General features: G+C 45.7%; 1 long non-coding RNA gene across 1 annotated transcript; it reads right to left on the minus strand.

The window, feature by feature from the left end:
• Positions 1 to 1,922: 1,922 nt before the first annotated feature.
• Positions 1,923 to 22,297, minus strand: LOC149121276 (uncharacterized). Its single transcript, XR_016223706.1, has 3 exons — positions 22,107 to 22,297; positions 8,709 to 8,740; positions 1,923 to 2,129 (listed from the first exon to the last, which is right to left on the minus strand). It is a non-coding gene; the product is annotated as an uncharacterized LOC149121276 (long non-coding RNA).
• Between the last annotated feature and the right edge of the window lie 36 nt (positions 22,298 to 22,333).

The raw sequence follows: 22,333 nt of genomic DNA on the forward strand, positions 1-22,333 counted from the left end.
GGGCTTTTCCTTAACACCTGGTTCAGAAAACATACTTGTCTCCTTCCAGCTGTCCACATGTTCCCTTGACGTTAACTACCCTGAAAGTCTACAGGACATGGAGGACCTCGATCAAGATCAGGAAATGTGAGTTTGGAGCAGGTAGACGGGGGTCAGGGAAGTAAGCAATGGACTCCATTGCTTCACATTCTTTGTGACATCTCAGGGAAGCCAACAAACTGGAGCCCAGAGGTGGAGAGGCTGCCGTTGATCCTGATCTGGAGAGTGATGAATGGATGTTCAGGATCCACGCAGGTGAGTGAAAGATATGGTTCCAGGGACACATCCCCATTCCATGGCAGCCCTTAGGGCTCCCAGGCTGAGCCCCCAGTAGCTGCTTCATCTGAAGGAAAGGCTGGAGTTGCTAGCAGGATTGGCATGCAAATGACTTCGAAGGGGGATGTTAGTTGTGTTGTTTCTGGGGAGAGCCCCCAGAGCTGTTGAACATCACCCACTACAGGGTGCATCCCTACCTGCACAGCCCAAAGTCAACAGGCAGCTTCACATGTGTGGGGAGATACTAGGGGTTGTCCCTGACCTCCTCCAACTCAGGACAATTAGCAAGAGGGAGAGACAGAGAGAGGTACCTATGGGTGTCCTTTTCACACCAGGAAGAGAGCCCACTGCACCCACTTTTGTATCCTTGTGGGTACCCAGCCCATCCTGACACCAAATAGGAGCCAGCACAGAACACAAGAGCTCCAGGCCTTTTGGGGACCTCAGCCTCCTTTCTTAGAGCCTTTTTTATATGTTGATTGCTTTATTTTTCTGGGTATAAAATTTCCTATGTACCTGTCAAATTCAAACACTTGGGCTGGTGCTGTGGCTCATAGGCTAATCCTCCACCTGCAGCGCCAGCACCCAGGGTTCTAGTCCCGGTCAGAGAGCTGGATTCTGTCCCAGTTGCTCCTTGTCCAGTACAGCTCTCTGCTATGGCCCAGGAGTGCAGTGGAGGATGGCCCAAGTCCTTGGGCCCTGCACCTGCATGGGAGACCACGAGGGAACACCTGGCTCCTGGCTTCAGATCAGTGTGGTACGCCAGCAGCAGTGCACTGGCCGCAGTGGCCATTGAGGGGTGAACCAATGGAAAAGGAAGACCTTTCTCTCTCTCTCTCTCACTGTCCACTCTGCCTGTCAAAAAAAAAAACTAAAAAAAATAAAATTCAAACACTTGACAGCAATTCAAGGCAAAGCTCACTTCGAAGAGTGGCAGGAGCAGGGCCCAAAGCCCCTCTGTTCTTCTCATTTGTGCTCTAATCTATACTTCAATTACAAATACACATTGGCTGTATGTCTTCAAAAGAAAGTCTTCCATCACATGTTCCATGCCAAAATATACTAAAGCAATAATGGTGGGGTTTTAATGCCACAGAATGATTCTTTGCCAATAAAATCTCTGAGATGACTTTTACAGGGAGGATAGAAAGAACTTCCACAAGATTAGGGAAGGAAACCAAAGGGCTCTGTGCAGTTGTCCATAATTAACATGCAGCTCACAGGCCCCAGACCTGTGGGGTAAGGACTGAGTGGGCAAGGTCAGGACTCTCATTCTGTGTCATCAGACCTCCTGCTCCTCACAAGACCCAGGGGAGTGGGCCTTGGATTTGTAATCCCAGGGGCCAAGAGACCTCCCCCTTCCGTGCATCAGGTTCACTGCCAAAGTAGCCAGTCCCATGAAGGCTGCCCAGGTGAGTGCCTAGGGGAATTCACAATTGTAGGACATCCACACCCCATCCAGATGGGCCTCAGTGCCCCATGGCCCTGACTGCTGTGGAGTTCAGGACCTACGGTTACCTCCCAGGGCACAGGAGCCTTCTGAGAGCTGCACACCCATCCCACTGTCCCCACCCCAGCCTCATCCCTGTCCTCCCCACTGACCCCTGCTCCTGTGTCTTTCTTGCAGACATCTTCAGCTGCTCGGAAGTCTGCAGTGTGGAGTCCTTGGACCCAGAGGAGCTGGAGCTTCCCACACCATCAGAAGCTTGAACCACACAGGAGGAGACACAGCAGCCACAGCCCTCCTCACCAGTCCTCTGCGAGCTTTATATTAAATTCTTTCACCTAGTACTAGTTGATCTTTACATGCTTTTCTGTAAAATAAATACATCATAAGAAAACACCTTTAGCAAAGGCAGAACTTAAAATGATCAGAGAGCAGTCACCCTAGGGAGTACCACCATCATCACTCCCTCGAGAGGAATCTCATTTGGTCTTCACTGAACAAAGTCACTGCCAGGTTGGCTGTTAAAATCTGTCCTTACAGTAATGACTTTCTAGGGTTTTTGTCTCATGTCTGTTCCTTCCTCTGGAAGGGATCGTGGGGTCCATCTCACCCAAGATCTCTCACAAGGACTTGGATGCCAATGTTATTTTTCACCTAATGGCAGCTTGGATGGCACAAAGTTCTTGGCTCTTCTTGAGCATCTTAAATATTGTCTTCTTTTTCCTCCCAACCCAGACCAGCTGGATCATTTTCATTCCCTTCTATGTTACTCATCCCTGTATTCTAGATCTCTGAATATTTTTCATATAATTCCCAGATTTTACTAGGCTATAAATGGCTTCACTCACTCAAAGTATGACCCAGTTTTCTGTGAAGGAGGAGTTTGAGAGCATATTGTCATTTCCGGAAACAGTCTGAATTATAATTATTAGCTTTAGATCACTGCATTGGTTTTTCCTCTTCCAGCAATCTCATTCATACACATGCAGGTATTCAACTTCTGGTATTCCTCTCTCATCCTCTGAAATCTTTGGTCAAGCTCCTATTCTGTATATTTCCTCTCTCACCTTCTGTTTCCTGAAAGGCACAGATCTGTTTGTGTTTCTTCTGGTTTGCATTTCATGGGTGATGTTAGTTTTTCCTGTTTTCCTCCTTCTTTCCTGAGTCTGCCCATTCATTTCTGAGCTTCCCTGATTCTTAGTATCCTGTCCTTCCATGCTTGGTATCATTGTCTCAACCATGTCTCCCTCATCCTGAAAACTACCCCGCCGAGAACACAAATTACACAAAGATGGAAGTGTTTTCATGTATCAGAGAGTACTTTCTCTCTCTTTATTACTGATTCCTCCCTCTAGTACTTTTATATGGGGATGGGCATATTGCCACCCAGATTCTGGTTTTGTTCCTTTTAATAGAAAATTTGGTTTTGGGAATTCTGCATGAGCAATAGGATTCAGAAAGACTTGTCTTACTTCACATAGCTTCTCTCAGTTGCTTTTGTGCAATGCTGAAAAACATAACACCTGATTTCTTGGCTCTGCAATTTACCATTATTCCATATGATATTCGCCTCTGAAAACCCCTTTTTCAGCTTAACTGGATTATTGCTACTCCATAGGAAGGCCTGTTATATAAGGAAACAATGGCCCCCAACTTTGCAAATCTAGATTTATAAAATCCCTTTTTATGAAGAGTCAGTATCAGAATTTCTGAGATTATGCAGTTACTTTCTATGATGTCTACAAAATTCTTTTCTCTGAGTGACTGGTTAGCCTGTCTTTATCGGTCACCATTTCATTCATAGGATCATTAAGTTTTAGTTTTTTGGTTTCTTTGAATCACAAAATTTAGGAGCTTTTTTATTTATATTTGTGGCATTTGAGTTTAGAATTAGTAATTTTCACTTTACTTTTACATCAGTCTTATTTCAGAAAAATTTGGTTTCAGTTACCAAAATGTTTTTAGTTAGTTAGTTTTAGTTAGTGAATGCTATGCATTTTGAATCCCTTAGACTATCAAACAGGTACATGCAAGATCAGGTTCACCTAGGTCCACAACTCCAGCAGAAATGAGTTTTGCCAAGTTCAAGCATAAACAGCTGGCTTACCACAATCTCTTCTGTTTGACACAGAATGGCCAAGGATCATCCTTACTGATTTGCCCTTGTTGTCCTTAAATGCACTACCTTGGAAATAAACTCTCTAAGCAAAAGTACTCTTTGAATTTTCTTTGCTGATATATAAAAATTAATGTACAGAAAAAAAAAACCTGTCATCCATATAATGTCATGAATCCATTCCTGAGCAAATAAAGATTTATACACACACACACACACAAACACACACCCCAGAACACACACACACTATAGGATGGGTGGCTTGGAAAATAAAATGATGATCTTATACTCACAAACCAGGAGTTCATGAATGAACTCTGGCTCCCTGGAGCCTGGGGATGTTCTACTGCTCACTGTCCAGGGACACCCATTGGTGGAATGGCTGAGCCAGGCCCACAGCTGCATCTTTCTTTTTCAAGATTTATTTATTTATTTATTTATTTGAAAGGCAGAGTCAGAGAGAGAGAAACACACACACACAGAGAGAGAGAGAGAGAGAGAGAGAGAGAGAGAGAGAGAGAGATCCTCCATCTACTGGTGGTTCACTCTCCAAATGGCCATAACAGCTGGGATTGGGTCAGGCCAAAGGCAGAAGCCAGGAGCTTCATCTGGATCTCCCACGTGGGTGCAGGGGCCCAGGCACTTGGGGCATCTTCCACTGCTTTTCCAAGTGCATTAGCAAGGTGCTGGGTGGGAGGTGGAGCAGCCGGTCATAAACTGGTGGCCATATGGGATACCGGCATTGCAGGTGACAGGATAACCTGCTGTGCCACAACACTGACCCACACAGCTGCATCTTAGCCCTGCCCCCCAACACACAAACACATACACATGGCATCGCTTGTTAGCAAAAGACAAGATTAATATCATACAAGCTCTTCAAGCCTCTGATACCCTACAAGCATGCACAGGTGATCTCTCCCCAAACCGTCCAGGCACCGGTTGGCAGGATTGATGGATGGCATGGTGTGCACCTGTGACTTCAGAAACATAGGCATGGCGTGCAGAGGAGGCACTGGGCTGGCCTCCTGATGCACTTGTGCATGGTGCAGATAGCTCAGAGGCAGCAAGTCTAAAAGGGATAACAGTGGGTGGAACAGTGGATGGAACAGCCTCAGACACAGTGAGCAGGAGGCTAGAGAAGTAACTTCCTGGAAACACCTGGAAACCACTCCTGTTAAGCCTCTCATGTGCTTGGAGGGGCATTATGGAACTGTGGCTGGTTTACTGGCTATTCAAATGGGACATGTGGGAGACAACAAACCCCCACACCAGAGGCTGAGGATAAAGCATAAAAAAACAGGTAGAAGCACAAGAATGGGTCTAATAAAGGACCTTCTGCTGGTGAGTGGGTTATCTCCCTTGTTGGAGGGCACAGGGATGTGAGCTGTCTATGCATCATCTAAGATCAGGAGATAGGGACAGAGTGAGCATCTAGATCAGCCTTGAGTCCCCGGATCTCATGTCAACGAGATTTCCGGACGACTCCTGGTTCATTAATGGGAATTTGAGTGCTGCAAGGGATATGTAGCAAAAGTAACCTTTTGGGGCACATTCCTCCCTTGATGTATTTAAGGAAATGTGTGAAAGTACTGAATGAATGCTTAAAGACACATATATAACTTTATAAATACCTCTATGCTTTGAAAAATAAAATTTGGGGGCTCACTATGGTGTAGTGGGTAAAGTTTCTGCCTGTGGTGCCTGCATCCCATATGGGTGCCAGTTCAAGTCCCAGCTGCTCCACTTTTTTATATATATTTATATATTTATTTATTTGATAGGCAGAGTTACAGAGAGGCATAGGCATAGGTATAGGCATAGGCAGAGAGAGTGAGAGAGAGAGAATCTTCCATCTTGGGCCATCTTCCACCATTTTCCCGGGCCATAGTAGGAAGCTGGATCGGAAGTGAAGCAGCCAGGTCTTGAACGGGCACCTATATGGGATGCAGGTACTATAAGAGGTGACTTTAACCACTATGCCACAGCATCAGCCCCTGCTCCACTTCTGATGTAGCCCCCTGTTAATGTGCCTGGGAAAGCAGCAGAAAATGGCCCAAGTGCTTGGGCCCCTATACCCTCATGGAAGACCTGGATGAAACTCCTGGCTCCTGGCTTCTATCTGGCCCAGCCCTGGCTGTTGCAGCCACCACGGGAGTGACACAGCAGATAAGATTTCTCTCTCTCTCTCTCTCCTCTCTCCTCTCTCCTCTCTCTAGAACTGCCTTTCAAATAAATAAATAAATCTTTTTTAAAAAAGAAAGTTGTAGCCGGCACCGCGGCTCACTAGGCTAATCCTCCGGCTTGTGGCCCCGGCACACTGGGTTCTAGTCCTGGTTGGGGCGCCGGATTCTGTCCCGGTTGCCCCTCTTCCAGTCCAGCTCTCTGCTGTGGCCAGGGAGTGCAGTGGAGGATGGCCTAAGTCCTTGGGCCCTGCACCCCATGGGAGACCAGGATAAGTACCTGGCTCCTGCCATTGGATCAGCATGGTGCACCGGCTGCAGCGCGCCAGCCACAGTGGCCATTGAAGGGTGAACCAATGGCAAAAGGAAGACCTTTCTCTCTGTCTCTCCCTCTCACTGTCCACTCTGCCTGTCAAAAAAAAAAAAGTTGTTTTTTACTTGTAAAGTTGAATCCTTCTTTCCAGGATGCTTCCCTCTCAAAGGAAGGAGGAAGTCAGGACAACCTTTAATTTACAAATGTGCACACCACAAATACATAAAACATGTATCCTAGAAATAAATACAGATAGAAACCAATCTGTAACATCCACATACCTGACGTTCACAACACATTGGGCTTACAAAACTAATATACACAGCCCCAAAGAGCTCATACAGAATTGGACACACACACTCAAGCTCTTCACAGAGGGGCCACTGAGCCCTCCTCTTCTGTGCTGGAAAGCATGGGGGTCAGAAACACCCAGAGACCCTTGCTGATAGTTCCATTGACCATGGGATGACACCAATCACCACGGACATGTCAGTGCATCAGCCCTGAAACCAGGGACCTCAACATCAATGGATTGTTGGCCACTCTTTTCCAGAAAGAAAACCCACATTTTGAAAACTTGTGGCACTTAAAGACTCCCGGGTCAACAAGGGTAGGTGAAGCCTGGCCTCTCCCCCTAATCCATGTTTCTGGGGAGGTTATCTTGTAGGTAGTAAACCTAGGCACCAGGTCAGATGGCATGAGGCTGGAGGGATGGTCTTGTCACAGTGCAACCAAAATGGGGTTGTTTGGGGACTTCTCAGAGACCAGGAAATGGCACAGGCCTGAAGGCTACACACTCTGGGAAAGCCAGCTCTGGCCAAAGCAGCATGTCCTAGAGATACTACCAAGGAGAACTGCAGGGCCAGCTCACTGACTCTCTTGGAAACACCTGGAGTCCACATGCTGTACACCTCCCACACCTGAGGCGCTCAGGACCCATGGCTGACAACACCCTTTACTGACAACACCCCCATGTGAAAGATACCCCTCACCAGGTCACAGGCTGGATGTCTGGTCTGAAAGCCAAGGTGGATGCATAAGGAGACTGTCTATTTTAGGGCCCACTAATTATAGGCCAAGACACTTAGAAAAACTGTTAGATGTGTGTGCACATATATGTTGCCCATGGACATAGCCAGAAGACAGGAGCAAGGCGATGGGTCATCCCCAGTCCCCAGGCCATTAATCTTTCCAGAAGTCCCTTGCTTCTACATTGACAGGTGGAAACCCATATCGTATCCACAACAAAAGTTAAAACTCTTAGACAAATACACATTATACACACATCTGTAAATGTGTGCATGTACCGAACAAACTGCGGAGGAAGTGTACATAACTGTGTATGTACTCCTATTGGTCTACAGAACAGACAGTGGTTCCTTTAACTGTGGAGCTATATGGGATAATCTGACACTGCAGAAGGGAGGAATGTACTATGGCCATTATTTCTAGAGCTGTATATACTCAAAAATACATGCAAACATATATGTTTCCAAAGTAAGTAACAGAGAAATAAATCCATGAGTATTAAATCCATGATTCTATAACAAGACAATGTACATATACAAATAACTACACACACAACACTGGGGAGCACACACAATCTGACACACATAGACACATAGACACACGTATAGTCTATATAATCTAATTGTCCAGGCATTGGGCCCTCCATCTCACTGGCAAGCTTGGGGTATAACACACCTGGAGGCCCTTCACTGCCCATTCCAGGGCCCCTTAGTGCACACCAATCACCAGGGCCTTTCTACCAAAACAGCCATGACAACATGGATCTGAATCTTGGTGGAAAGATGGCCACTCTTTCCATCAAAAGAAAAACACATCCTTCGAATCAGCCACGAGTCTGAGCAACTCAGATGCCAACAGAACTGAAGCTAGCCCTCTCTGTGGAGAATTTCCTCACACAGAGAGCTATGTTCTGAGGCTGACTTGGAGGTAGTCCATGAAGACCTGAGTTCTGGTGACATAAGGCTGGTGGCACAGGTCTGCCACGTGAGAGTGCCCTGAGGATAACGTGGGACTTCCGAGGGTCTCCTTGGATGTTTATGGCCCCCACACTCTCGTACAGGAAAGGCGATGGTCAGCCAAGGGCTCCTATGACCTCAACCCAGCCAGGGTTGCACATTTCTGGCCCATGATTGGCAGGTTCTGTTCTGTATGGTATTCATAGCTAAAATAGTGCTCTTGTAGAAATCCTGGCCTGTATACACTTATGAAAATGTACATAAACATTGAACAAACTCTTAAAGATATATTCTTAACTGTCTGACTACTTGTACCACTCTATAAACATACAGAAAATGGTTCCTTTACCTGTATTCTTGCAACCAGGATGCTTCAACTCCCTAGGAGAAAAGAATGCATTAACATCATTATTTCTACAAATGTATACAAACACAAATATATACAAACATGTACATCACAGGAATAAATAAAATAGAAAAACATCTGATCCCACATGCATGAGAGTATAACAAGAAAGTGTACATGTACAAATAAGTTAGATACACAGCAAAGCACACACAACCACACACATACACACATTCACTTCCTTTGTCTAAAGGCCATTTGGCCCTCCCCTCCAGTATTGGCAATATTGAGGGCATACACACCCAGGAAATCCCTTCACTGCCATGTCCATGGTCCATGGCAACACCAATCACCAGGGACATGTCACTGAACTACCTATGGCAACAGGTAGCCCATTAGGGAGCTGAACGCTCTTTCCAAAGATGTCCACAAGAAGGAAAAATCATCTTTTAGTTAAGTCAGAGCTTAGACTCTCAACTGCTTAGAGTCAGAGCTTAGAATCTCAACCAATGGGTCTGGCAGAAGCTGACCTCTAAGAACATTCCCTCACACTGTGCTCTCAGTTCACCATGGAGAGAGTACACATCATGGCATCAGGCTGGATGGACAACCCTACCAGGAATGGACTTCAAGGAGGATGTTTGGGGACTTACAGAAGCCTGGCCCAGACCCTGAACACTATGCCCTATTACAGAGCTGGCTCTACCTATAACTCCCTTGTCCTAGAGGCCAATGTAGCTACCTAGAGGACTGGCTCACTGACTCATTGAGAAACAACTAGAAACCATGTGTCTTAGGCCTCCCACATTGAAAACCCAGGACTCTCAGCACCAGTGTGATCCTGGCATTCCTGATTGGAGAAGGGCTTTCAGGAATAAAACAAAGCCTAGAGGACAAAAGGGAAATGACAAATGACCCTGACCACTTGAAGTTTAAACATAACACAGAAGCAGCGTGAAAACAGCCAATGCTATGGGGATCATCTGTGCGAATGCACATACGCAAAGGATGCTGCCTGCCCATTAAGTGGTGCCCTAGAAACACGTGTAATTTCTGGGCTTCTTTATTTTTTTTCACTTTTATTTTACTTTATTTTATGTTTTTTATTCTTTATTATTTTTGACAGGCAGAGTGGACAGTGAGAGAGAGAGAGACAGACAGAGAGAAAGATCTTCTTTTTTTGTCGTTGATTCACTCTGGGCTTCTTTAAATAAATGTTTAAAAGATACTGGTTTCAGCATTACCTACTACAATGAGAAAATCTGCTCTCTCTTTCTTGATCTCTCTTGCCCTCTCCTCCAGCCTGTTGGGTTTCCCCCACCTGACAATAAACATTTTCCCTTACTCTGTTGTTTGGTGTGTTTTGTGGTGACCTTTCATTGGCTCCAAAACCTGGGGCCAGACTCTGCCCTCAACCTTGCTTTCCTCTTGGGGATGTGAGCTGCTTTGGGATCCTGGATTTCTGCCAACCACAAAACTCAACCCCGGACTTCCCTCACCTCTGAACACTCTGCAATCTCCATCCACACACCAGCCCTCCAAATTTCCGAGGTAAGACAGGGAGGAAGAAGGATCCTCTCATTTAGACTCTACGGGTTATGGTTCTATGCAACTTCACCCCAAAGTCCTGGTACCAGGCACCACAACTCCTATGGCCTCATGCCTCTACAGACTCTGTGTCCAGCCAATAGCGGGTATGGGTGATGACTCAACCCCCTGTTTCCCTTCTATGAGTTATGTCCTTTGCTCCCATGGGTGCATGGGTAACGATGCCACCCTCTGTTCCCATATCCTCCCATCAGATGGCCGTGATCTCAGGGATCCCCAATATCGGCCAGTCTGACTCTACGGGTCACCAGGAGAGCTTCTTCCCATGTTCTAGTTAATCCTCCTCTCGTTAGTCTGCTACCTCGACAACCAGTTCAAGATCTCCATCTGTGAGCATTCGGAAAAGTGGAAGATTTCCTATGTCCCAGCTTTCTCCTATCTCAGTCTAAACCTCCTCTGGCTCAAGTTCTCTGAACTCCCAAAGCTTGCTAAAAAGCCAAAACCCCTTTCTTTTACATTCGCTGCTCCGGCTCTTGCTGTCTCAATTGTACCTCCCCCTCCTGTCCATGAATTCCCACCTGTCACAGAACTAGCCCTTGTCCAAAGTCTACTCCCCCTGCCTAATCTATTATCCTCCCTAACACCCTACTCCCAGAGAAGCAAAGGCAAGTTTGGGAGTGGGCTTGTCTCCATGCCATCACCCTCCAGCTCTCATTCTCCAAGGGGGCTTCACCCCTCCTGCTCCTGTTCCAATTTTACCATAAGAATAGCAAGGCAGTGGTGATTCCAACCTCCTGAGTTCTCCTGTCACCTATCCCACACTTTTGATAGCTCTTTTGTTTTATCATGAGCAAGTCAGACAGGATAATCAGGTCTTTTGGTGGGTTTTGTCCTCGCCTTGTAACTGAATTTCAAGCTGACCTTGCCAGGTCTCCTCAATTCCTACAAACTCGATTTCCTGGTCCCAAGAGTGAGCATTTCCTAGATATATCTCTCCCAACCCACATGAAATAAAGATCAACACTACCAGACCTGCAAACCAGCCAGCTCACCAGGTTAATTACTATTTCCAGACATATCTCCTTTTCCCTAACTGCCCCTTGCTCTGTCACCTATCAGATTTCCTCCTTAGGAATCTCTGGAGGGGTGTCCATCTACTCTCATGGATATTCTGCCCCATTAAATCTAACATAATGACTTCTTGTCCCTGGCACATCGGCCCCAGCCCACAGTCACCCTTGGGACCTGTCTAGCAGCTTCCTGAACTTTTGATTCAGAGGCAGTCCTGAGTGGCTGACTGTTAACCAAGGCATCACTAGCCTAAGGTCTTTCTTGGGTAAAAAGAAGACTCAAATCCAATTGGAATCTAAAAAAATGTCTTTGATAAATAACAATCTCATGCATTAGAATTTGGTTCAACTGTAAATGGACATTGGGTTTACAAGAATTTCTCTCTTTGAATCTAGGAAGATTACTGCCTTTAAAAAAATAGTTGTGGCCGGCGCCACAGCTCAATAGGCTAATCCTCCACCTGCAGTGCCAGCACCCAGGATTCTAGTCCCAGTTGGGGCACCAGATTCTGTCCCGGTTGCTCCTCTTCCAGTCCAGCTCTCTGCTGTGGCCCAGGAGAGAGTGGCCACAGTGGCCATTGGGGGTGAACCAACGGAAAAGGAAGATCTTTCTCTCAGTCTCTCTCACTGTCCATTCTGCCTGTCAAAATAAATAAATAAATAAATAAATAAATAAATAAATTTTTAAAAAAATAGTTGCTTTGTAACTTGCGCATCTTGTTTTGCAATTTGGTTTTAACAAGTTTCCAATGAAACAGCAATGGGTAAAGGTGGATTTTTGTGGTCTCTGGTTTAATGCAATTGATTTATAGATGGTTTTATAAAAGGAGTAGAATTCCATGTGAATGTAATTTTGACCATAATTCAGATAGAGGTATGGTATAATATCAGCAATTTCAGTCATCCAGGTGTAATTGCTAAATGTAAATTGGGTAAAGCAAGTGAGATAAATGTCTAAATGTAAACTTAGCACCTTATATTCTATGCAAAAACTACTTGAGTTTGCTAACATGTTTTCATAAATTGTCTATGAAAATAGTCCAACATTGCTTGACAGTAAGGTTAGATAGAATATATGTTATCTTATTTTGAAAATGTTGTCTTAATTGGAGATTTCTAAAGGGTTATTTCAAAATATAAATCAAGGAAATCAGCAGGTGGAAAGCAAAAACTATTATTTGACATGGAAGTAGAATCTGATCTTCTATTAAAGCAAGGAGGCTTTTATAATATTTTGAAATTGTCTTAAAAATCTGTTTAGAACCTGCAGCATCTCCTTTTAATAGTTTTGTTTAAGCACTCTGGCCTCAGAATCAACCCTTAAGGCATTTGGATCTGGCTGAAGAGCCCATGGGAGTATTTTAGGCATGGAAAGCCAAGATACTCTGGCAAAACAACAACAACAACTAAAGGAAAGATCTCTGCGAGTGAGATCCCAGTGGAAAGAACGGGCCATCAAAGAAGGAGGTACCTTTCTCTGAAGGAAGGAGAGAACTTCCACTTTGACTATGACCTGGTCTAAATAAGATCGGAGTCGGCAAACTCAAAATGCTTCCATAGCCTTAGCAACTCATGACAAGAGCTTAGGGTGATTACTGATGCCATAAACAAGAGTGTCAATTTGTTAAGTCAACAACAGGAGTCACTGTACACTTATTCCTCATGTAGGATCTCTGTCCTTAATGTGTTGTACATTGTGATTTAATGCTATAACTAGTACTCAAACACTATTTTACACTTTGTGTTTCTGTGTGGGTGCAAACTGTTGAAATCTTTACTTAATATATACTAAATTGATCTTCTGTATATAAAGAGAATTGAAAATGAATCTTGATGCGAATGGAATGGGAGGGAGCAGGAGATGGGAGGGTTGCAGGTGGGAGGAAAGTTATGGGGGGGGAGCCGTTGTGATCCATAACTGTACTTTGGAAATTTATATTAAATAAAATTTTTAAAAAATAGTTTTGTTTAACTGGTGACTCTCAGTTTTCAAGCCAGCTCCAGTAAGCTATTCTCTCTTCCCTAGTTCTGACTCTATTAAAACTCTTCCAAGTTATTGGATATGATCCCATGCACTGGCTCTTAAATTTAACATTTTATTTCTGATTTTTGGAATGACAAAAGACACAGATTTTGTGTTCCATTGAAGTAATCTATTGTGCTCTCTTAATATCTTTGTTAGGTTCGAATTGTTTTACAACTGAGTTTTTTATTAAGAGTTTTGGTTTGTTTAAATATATGTTTACTCTAAAACATCTGAGTAATCACCTTGTAACAGTGATCAAATCTGGTCTATATTATGTCATGATGTTAAGGGATCCTATTTCAACCAGATATTTTAAGCCTTCTTGGCATCCTTGACAGGTATTCAAAAAATCAAAGTTCCAAATTCTCTGGACTTTGATATTTCCATTTGGGCCCCTGGAAATATCAAAGGATATTTGTCTCTCATCTTGTAGAGACACCAACTAATCAGGCTATTTGGATTATATTACAGGTACTGTCAAGATGTGAAGTGGTGCTAAATTTTAAGTTATGATAATATAAAATACTACAGATACAAATGTCCAAAGATAAAAAGTCTAATGATCTTGTATTACCAGACCTAAAAGGGATAAATGTTTTTTAAAATCCTACCATAGACTTCTAATTTAGACCATCAAAGATTAGAGATGGGATTTGAGCACCCCTTTGACTTGCATCCTCTTAAAAGTTCCCTTTGGCCTGCTTTAAAAAAAAAAAAAACAGGAGGAAGAGAAAGCTAGGCAGCAGAAGCACTGTAAAGATAGGCGGCAGGCCAATTAAGGCTGCTCTACACAGTGATCTGCCATCAAGGAGACAACAGCCTAGTCACTGCGCTGGTTTATATGGAAAGCCAGGGCTTCAGCTTATGAAGAGCCCTGGCAGCTCTGCCAGCAAACAGTCGGGTCACCGGAAATGGATCTGCCCTGGAGTCAAAGGACGCCCAGATCAGAGCTGCAGACCTTGTTGGCTCTAAGCTGAAGAGCCCTTCACTCGACCCAGCTTCCAAACTAACCACTGCTGCTGAGGGGATGGCCAAGTAGGGTCAGTAACATTGCAGAAAGAACTGCAAATTTCCTGTTAGAGATGCCACCTGCTTTTCCCTGGCCAGCTCTCCTCTCAGGCCAGCTATATAAGGGAAGTCAACAGGGTGCCTTCCCCAAGGAGGTTCACACCTCCCTTGGGATGTACCCCATGTGAAGAGACAGATAGGTCTGGGCCTCATAAATGGCAAGGCCTTAAAGCCCACCTGACTATTATCAGGCCCCTTCTGTCAGTTTCTATTTGCCTCTCAATCAAAAAACTTGTTCATGGTTTAGACAGCAGCTTTCTTGGGTCCCCTAATAATGACTCTGTCCTTTATTTTAGACCCTGTCTAGCCCACTTGGGGACTCATTCCTTTGTAATCACAGCCTCTACTCTTACATCAATGGCTCCACTCCAACCGTATGCATTGATGGTCCTCTCCCCCACTTAATGTTGTATAATTGTTCAGAATTTTTCTTTTTTTAAAGATTTATTTTATTTATTTGAAATACAGAGTTACAGATAAATCTAGAGACAGAGAGAGGGGTCTTCCATCTTCTGGTTCATGCCCCAGATGGCCTCAATGGCTGGAGCTCTGCCAATCTGAAGCCAGGAGCTAGGAGCTTCTTCCGGGTCTCGCATGCTGTGCAGGGGCCCAAGGACTTGGGCCATCTTCTACGGCTTTCCCAGGCCACAGCAGAGAGCTGGATCAGAAGAGGAGCAGCTGAGACTAGAACCGGCGCCCATATGCGATGTCAGCGCTTTAGGCCAGGGCTTTAACCTGCTGCACCATAGCGCCAGCCCCCAGAATTTTTCTACAGACAAGGCCCTCTACCCACAAGAATTGAGCGACCTTTCTCCCAGTCTTGGTTGGGATCAGCTCCGCAGCCTCTCTGTCCTCAGTAGTGGTCTCAGAGCAGCTTTTGGCCACAATGTTATCTCAACCAACCTACTGCAAACAACTCCAATAGTTTTACAACTGTTGTTTGCAGTTACAAGAGAAGGTCACTAGGCCCATCGAGACCTCAGTTGATGCCATCTGAGGTCTCCAAAGCCATATTGCCTCACTAACCAATGTGGTACTATGGAATAGATGGACCTTAACTGTGTCGTTATTATATTAATCAATAAGGTCAGGCAAAACTACATCCATCAAACAGTCTTACAGAGTCCAGAGACTCCCCCCTCATTTCCTCTCCTCTATGAAATCCTCTCATTACTTGGTTAATGCCACTCTTATGACCACTGGCTGCTATCCTCACCCTGTCTTTTATACTACAGTGTCTGTTTAAGTGATTACAGGAGGTGATAATGGAATGAACCAAAGCCTTCACCAGTCAGGTGCTAAACCCAATGCTGCTGCAGGGATATACTTCGCTCCCCACCCAGGAGATCGCAGCTTGAGGCATCACCCCATGCCAGCAGAGAGTAACTTGTTGTACCATGTCAACAGAAAGTAGCTCTAAAGACAGATCATCATCCCTCCAACCCTCCTGGACTTTGGGGGCTGATGTGATCCCATACAACACTTGCTTTATAAAAAAAGGGGGGGTTAGTAAAATGGTGCAGTCTCATCTGTGGCACGATCTACTCCCTGGACACCATCCTCAGCTCTAGCCCCCGCTACCACTGCTAGAAGCCAGATGACAAAATGGCCCAACCACAGGTGTCAGCTCCACCCCCACTCCAATAGGATTCGCTGCTATTTCCCAGCCCCCTGCAAAGTTTTAATAGGACACGCTTCCTGAACACGTGCTCTCTCTCTTCATCTCTCTCTCGACTTCTTTCTCTCGCTTACTCTCTTGCCCTCTCCCCCCTGCCTGTCAGGTTTCCCCCACATGACAATAAACCTTTTCCCTTAAAAAAATGAGAAAATCTGAGAGGTGGGGATTTCAGACATTCAGTGAGAGAGGGCACCTTAAATAAATTCCTGTACGTCCGTACACACAATACTATGGATCTGCAGTTCAACTTGTGTTTGAGTGAGGAAATCACAAGTGACAAAATAGTAAATGCAAAAAGCAAGTTACATAGCTTCCCTGGTTGAAAAATGGTATGCACATTTATTTTTTAAAAAATCACATGTGGGGGCCAGTGCTGTGGCACACAGTGAGTTAAAGCCCTGGCCTGCAGTGCTGTTATCCCATATGGGCACTGGTTTGAGCCCCAGATATTCCACTTCTGATCCAGCTCCCTGCTCATGTGCCTGGGAAAGCAGTGGAAGATGGTCTAAGTCCTTGGGCCCTTGCACCCACACGGGAGACCTGGGAGAAGCTCCTGGCTTCGGATCGGCTCAGCTTCAACCATTGAGACCATCAGGGGAGTGAACCAGCAGATGGAAGATTCCCCACCCCCGGGTCTCTACCTCTTTCTCTCTGTAACTCTTTCAAATAAATAAAATAAATCTTTTTAAAAAATCATATGTGGAGAGAGACACTAAAGTAACTGAAGCAATTTCAAAAAATGGGAATTAAGTGCCTTCCATGTCAACACTTTTCTATTAACTAATAAAACCCATGTAGTATTGTCAGAAGGAGAGACACATTGGTCAATGCAGAACAGACACTCAACCAAGTACGACCACACATTTCCACCTATAATCTGCACACATAACCACAAGCCTGTGGGGAGCAGGGCCTGTCTCCTGCAACATGGCGAAATAAGTACTGAGACTACCAAGACTAGACTAGACCACTGAGACTATTAAGACTAACTCTATGCGTCTGATCTCCCACCATATGGTGCTGAGAGAGAGTAAACAAATCTTACACAGCTGCTTCGTTAATTAGCTGATTCCTGACCCAACCCCTGTTTGGAAGAAAGCAGTGTGCTCAGCATGTGGGCAGCAGAGCATGGATTGGTGGGAGAGGACTATAAAAGGGGGAGAGAGACAACATGCAGGGGCCCCCCTGAGAGAGTCAGTCGGAGAGCTCCTTGGTGCCGCTCCTCCGCGAAAGCAAGGGAGCTGCGGGGGTGCCGCTGCTCCTCCGCGGAGGCGGGGGAGCGGCAAAAATCTGGGAAGGACCTGGGAAAGAGAACAGCGCCCAGTGTCGTTCCTCCGCGAGTGGGGGAGTGACACAAGCCCATACTGAGAATGGCATATCTCCAAAGTCACAAAGGATGTGTAAGTCCACCACAATCCAAGACCCACTTTCAAAGAACTTGGACATGTGGTAAAACCCATCTTATTCCACTAGAAAGCATATGAAAATATAAACACTAAATGCTATCTAAGTCAAATCTTTACATTTGACTCAAATACACCCACACTGTCCACATTTGCAATGCCCAGAGCCCCAGATACAACATTTCCTCAAGTAGATAATCTGCTTTGTATTATTACTCCCTTCATTTTCATTACTACTTCCTTTTTCTATAGAAGCTGGTGTGGAACAGGATAGACAGTTTAGCCACCTGCAGCCAAAAATCTAGCACACGCACAAGCTTTAGTAGATTTACAATCTTTGCACTTCACCTGGCAGGTGTCTCATCAATTTTTGAAGCCATCAATTTCATCATGATAGTTAATATTAAATCACTTACTATATCCCAACCATTTGTAGGATCACTATTATTTACAAATATAATCCTCCTGGGACCGGCATTGTGGCACAGCAACTTAAAGCCCCAGCCTGTAGCACCAGCATCCCATATGGGTTCCAGTTCGAGTCCCAGCTGCTCCATTTCCAATACAGATCTCTGCTAGAGCCTGAAGGCAGTGGAAGACGGCCCAGGTCTTGGAACTGTGCACCTGCACTGGAGACCTGGAAGATGCTCCTGGCTCCTCTTTAGTTACACTCATATGGAGGTAATATCGAATGATCCCACCCATACTGTGAGCCTTGGGTTTTATCTTTCTATTTACTGTTAGATGGCCAAGGCATTGCTCTAGCCAACTCATTCCTAGACACCGTTCTTCACGATGCATACTGTGCCACACCACATTTCCACTGTGTCTTGTCTGTAGATCTGCATTCACAATCGCAGGAGGAGTCACATATTGACTTTTACTATTTTAAGGATATACACTTGAGTCTACCTGAGCTACAATTTACTTAATTATATTTGTATAATAAATCAATATTTTTCTTGCATAATTGGGCATACAACAATAATACTCCAACTTTCCTGATGAAATTTCAACAAGAAATACTGCACCATCAACAGGGTCATTTATTTCATTAAGAGCTATTATAGTAATAATTTGTGTTATTTGAGAAGTTTTTGCCCCAGAACAAGAAGTCTCAGTAATTTAACTGTCACAAACTTGAATACTACACAGTGCCCACATCACATCACACACTTGAAGAGCCAGCTTATGTAAAATCCTGAATTAACAACAGAAGGAATCCTGCAGGGGTTGTGGCACAGAAGGCTAAGCCTCTGCTTGCTATGCTGGCATCCCATATGGGTGCCAGTTCATGTCCTGGCCGCTCCTCTTTTGATCCAGCTCTCTGCTTCTGGCCTGGGAAAGCAGTAGAAGATCGTCCAAGTGTTTGGGCCCTGCACCCTCCATTAGGTTAAGGTATTCTATTATCACCAATATGCCTTCAAATATGTATAAATATTTTAGCATATACTGCATCCTTACTAGGAATATCATCAGTATACTGATACATGGTCACTTTTGTGTTTTATAAGGCACAATATTATATGCATTCACTTTAGGAATCCTTGTAATCCTGAATGCTCATTTTATCATATCATGTATATTCATTGCCTACTAGTATTTTTAGCCTATGAAGCCACTGTGCGCCAAACACAGTTAATAGCATCCAACACTTACGGTCAGATAATGTACAAACTTAACCCTTCTCCTATGAATTATGTAACTTACAATTACACTTATTCCCATAACAATGTACACAAAAACATTATACTCTGAATCAACATAAACACAGAGCTTATACACTACCTCATAATCCTATTTATTATAAATAAATCTATTATAAAATAAGCAGTCTCTCACCAGCCTCTTCTCTGACCCTCCTCTTGATACCACCTCACAGCTTCCCTTAATAATCCTAGTGAGTATCCCCTTTCTAAAGGACCACTTCCATGAAAGAAAGCTATATTTAAATATTAATATATAGGCATTCTTAATTATGACATTCACAGGCACAGAAGTAATTTTGTGCTAGATACTTTTCATCAACAGTAATTTCAACCCAAGTAACTATTACCCAATGAGGAAACTAAATAGCATTTAAATGGAAACCATGCATAATAACTTTGATAGTAAAAAGCAAAAATGTCCCTGTATGGTCTTCACCTGTGATTACCAGAAGCCCATGTAGAGGCCACTATTGCTAGATCAATATGCCTTGCAGTCACACTGTTAAAACTAGGAGGCTACAGCATAGCATGAGTGCCTACAATCTGAAATCCCTTAAACAGAGCAGAGAGCCTTCTCACTTCCCAGAGGAGCCCTGTGAGGAAACCCCTAACCAGCGCCATCTCGCTCTGTCAAACACATCTAGCATCACTAACCACTTTTTCATTAGTGAGCCACATTAACACTGGTGATTGTGACTGTCCTTATTCAAACATCACGAAGATTTACAGGAGCTACAGCTCTAACACTGGCCCATGGCTTAACATCAGCAATATTATTTTGTCTTGCAAACTCTATTCACAGGCAAACATCACGATTTGCCCAAGGACTACAAAACAGTTTCACCTCTAGCAGCAGCATGATGAACCCTGGCAAACCTAACTAACTCGGCCTTAGCACCAATCATTAATTTAATCAGGTGGCTGTTCACAAAAAAGACATCATTTTCACTGTCCAAACCTACGACCATCCTAACAGAGTCTAACCTGTGAATTAACACTATACACTGCATCTGCTTACTAATCACAACACAACAAGGAAAACTTCCATATCATATCGATAATATCCCTCTTTCCTTCACACGAGGAAATCACTCATATCCATCACCTTCTTCCCTATCACTCAGTGCTAAGATCATTTCACGAAACACGCATTGTAAAGAGACAACATTAGCTTATGAATGTAAAAACAGAAACTTCAGTCTCCTTATTCACTGAGGAAGTATGCAAAAACGGCTAACATGCTCAGACACACAGTAATATGGCTTTCTTAAGCTATAAAGGGTAGAAATAACCCATTGGTTTTAGGAACCAACAACTATTGCAGCTCCAAATAAAAGTAATCTATTTTCTCCCTCTACAACAATGTCACTACTTTCACTTCACCAGTTATAACAACTGTCCCATATTTATAAGTGTGGGGAGCAGCCCGGACTGGACTGAGTTACTGGAATTAAGACTTATTCTATGCATCTGCTCTCCCACAATATGGCGCTGGGAGAGAAGTAAACAGCTTCTGCACAGCTGCCTCCAGTTCAACCAATAAACTGTAGGACTTGCTCCTGATTGGAGAGCAGCGTACTCGGCGTGTGGGCAGCCGAGTTAGGATTGGCGGAGGAGGACTATAAAGGAGGAGAGAGACGGCATGCACCAGGAACATCTAAGGGGAACATGTAGCTGAAGGAACACCTGTGCAGCCCCCGAGAAGAGCCGGCCTGCGGTGTGCCGCTCCCCCGCGGAAGTGGGGAATGTGGCCAGGGGGAACTGCCCTTCCACGGAGGTGGAAGGGATAGTAGCCAACCCGGGAAGAACCAGCAGCAAACCCGGGGAGGGCCGAGCAGACGAAAGAACAGCGCAGGGTCCTGTGTTGCTCCTCCACGAAGAGGGGGAGCGACATAATGGTGCCGTGACTCGGATATGAAGCCTAGGCAGGGTTTAGTGTCGTTCCTCCATGAAGAGGGGGAGCGACAATAAGGAGACTGGTGCTTTAAACCTCTAATGCGCCTTATTTATTTATTTAATTTTACTTGAGAAACAGAGCCACACTTCGCATCTGCTGGCTCACTACCCACGTGTGTGGAGCCAAAAATGCCATCAGGGTCTACCACGTGGGCAGCAGCCGCTCAATGACACGATCCATCCGTCACTGCTGTTTCCCAAGCTACGCATTAGTGGGCAGAGTCGGAAGCCAGAGCCGGGTCGCAAACTCGGGTACTGCAATATGAGACATGGACCTCGGAACCAGCATCAGAACCTCTCGTCTAAACACCTGACCTGCACTGCGGGTAACTTACGAATGCACCTTGCGTGATGTACATTTAAAAACTCATGGTATACACAGGGTTCCATACGATCTGCGTCCTCAGGGGTCGCTTGGGGGTCCTGGAACGTGCCCTCCGCAGAGAGGGGAGGGCGGCTGGGATTTGTTACCCTGAAGTGAAAACGAGTCCGAAGTAGAGCCGTGAACCCCAGACACAACACCAGACACACCCGAAGGAGAGGATTCCCAGCACGGGCGGGCATCGTGACCCCCACCCCACCCCGCCCAGCGGGGGTCCCCCACCATCCGCCCCGGAGGCGCCTCCTCCCGACCCCTCAGTGTCCACGCCCCGCGGGCACCGCCGGGACCCCGGGCCACGAGGGGCCGCGCGGCCGCGCCGCTCCCTCCTCAGAGGCCGAGGCCGCCGGGCGGCGTCTCCGCAGGAGCCCTGCCCGGCCGGGGCTGACCGAGAGGAGCCACGCGGACGCCGGGTCCTCGCTCTCCCTTCCCGGCTCCCGCTCCGGGACGGGGTCAGGGCCGAGGCGCCGCTCCGGCCGCGGACACCGGGACTCGCCAGGCCTGAGGAGCCGGCGCCGCGCGGACGCGGGAGAGCTCTCGGCCCGGCCGAACCCGCGCCCTCACCTGGCGCACGGCCGCGGGCCCGCCCTTCCCGCCGGCGTCCGCCGCTGCCGTCCTGTCCAGGGATCCAGGGATCGGCGCTGGAGCCCCGCACGGCCGTTAGGTGACCGCGCAACCCCTGGCCGAAGGACAGAAAAGCCGGGCCTCGCGGAGAAAATGGCGAGGGGGAAGCTCAGCGGGCTATTTATAGCCTCGGGGTTAAGGTGGCGGGTCCCGGAGACTCATTCTGA

This window comes from Oryctolagus cuniculus, chromosome 17, assembly GCF_051225735.1.
Source record: "Oryctolagus cuniculus isolate XC-2025 breed Fujian yellow rabbit chromosome 17, ASM5122573v1, whole genome shotgun sequence".
NCBI classification, from domain to species: domain Eukaryota; kingdom Metazoa; phylum Chordata; class Mammalia; order Lagomorpha; family Leporidae; genus Oryctolagus; species Oryctolagus cuniculus.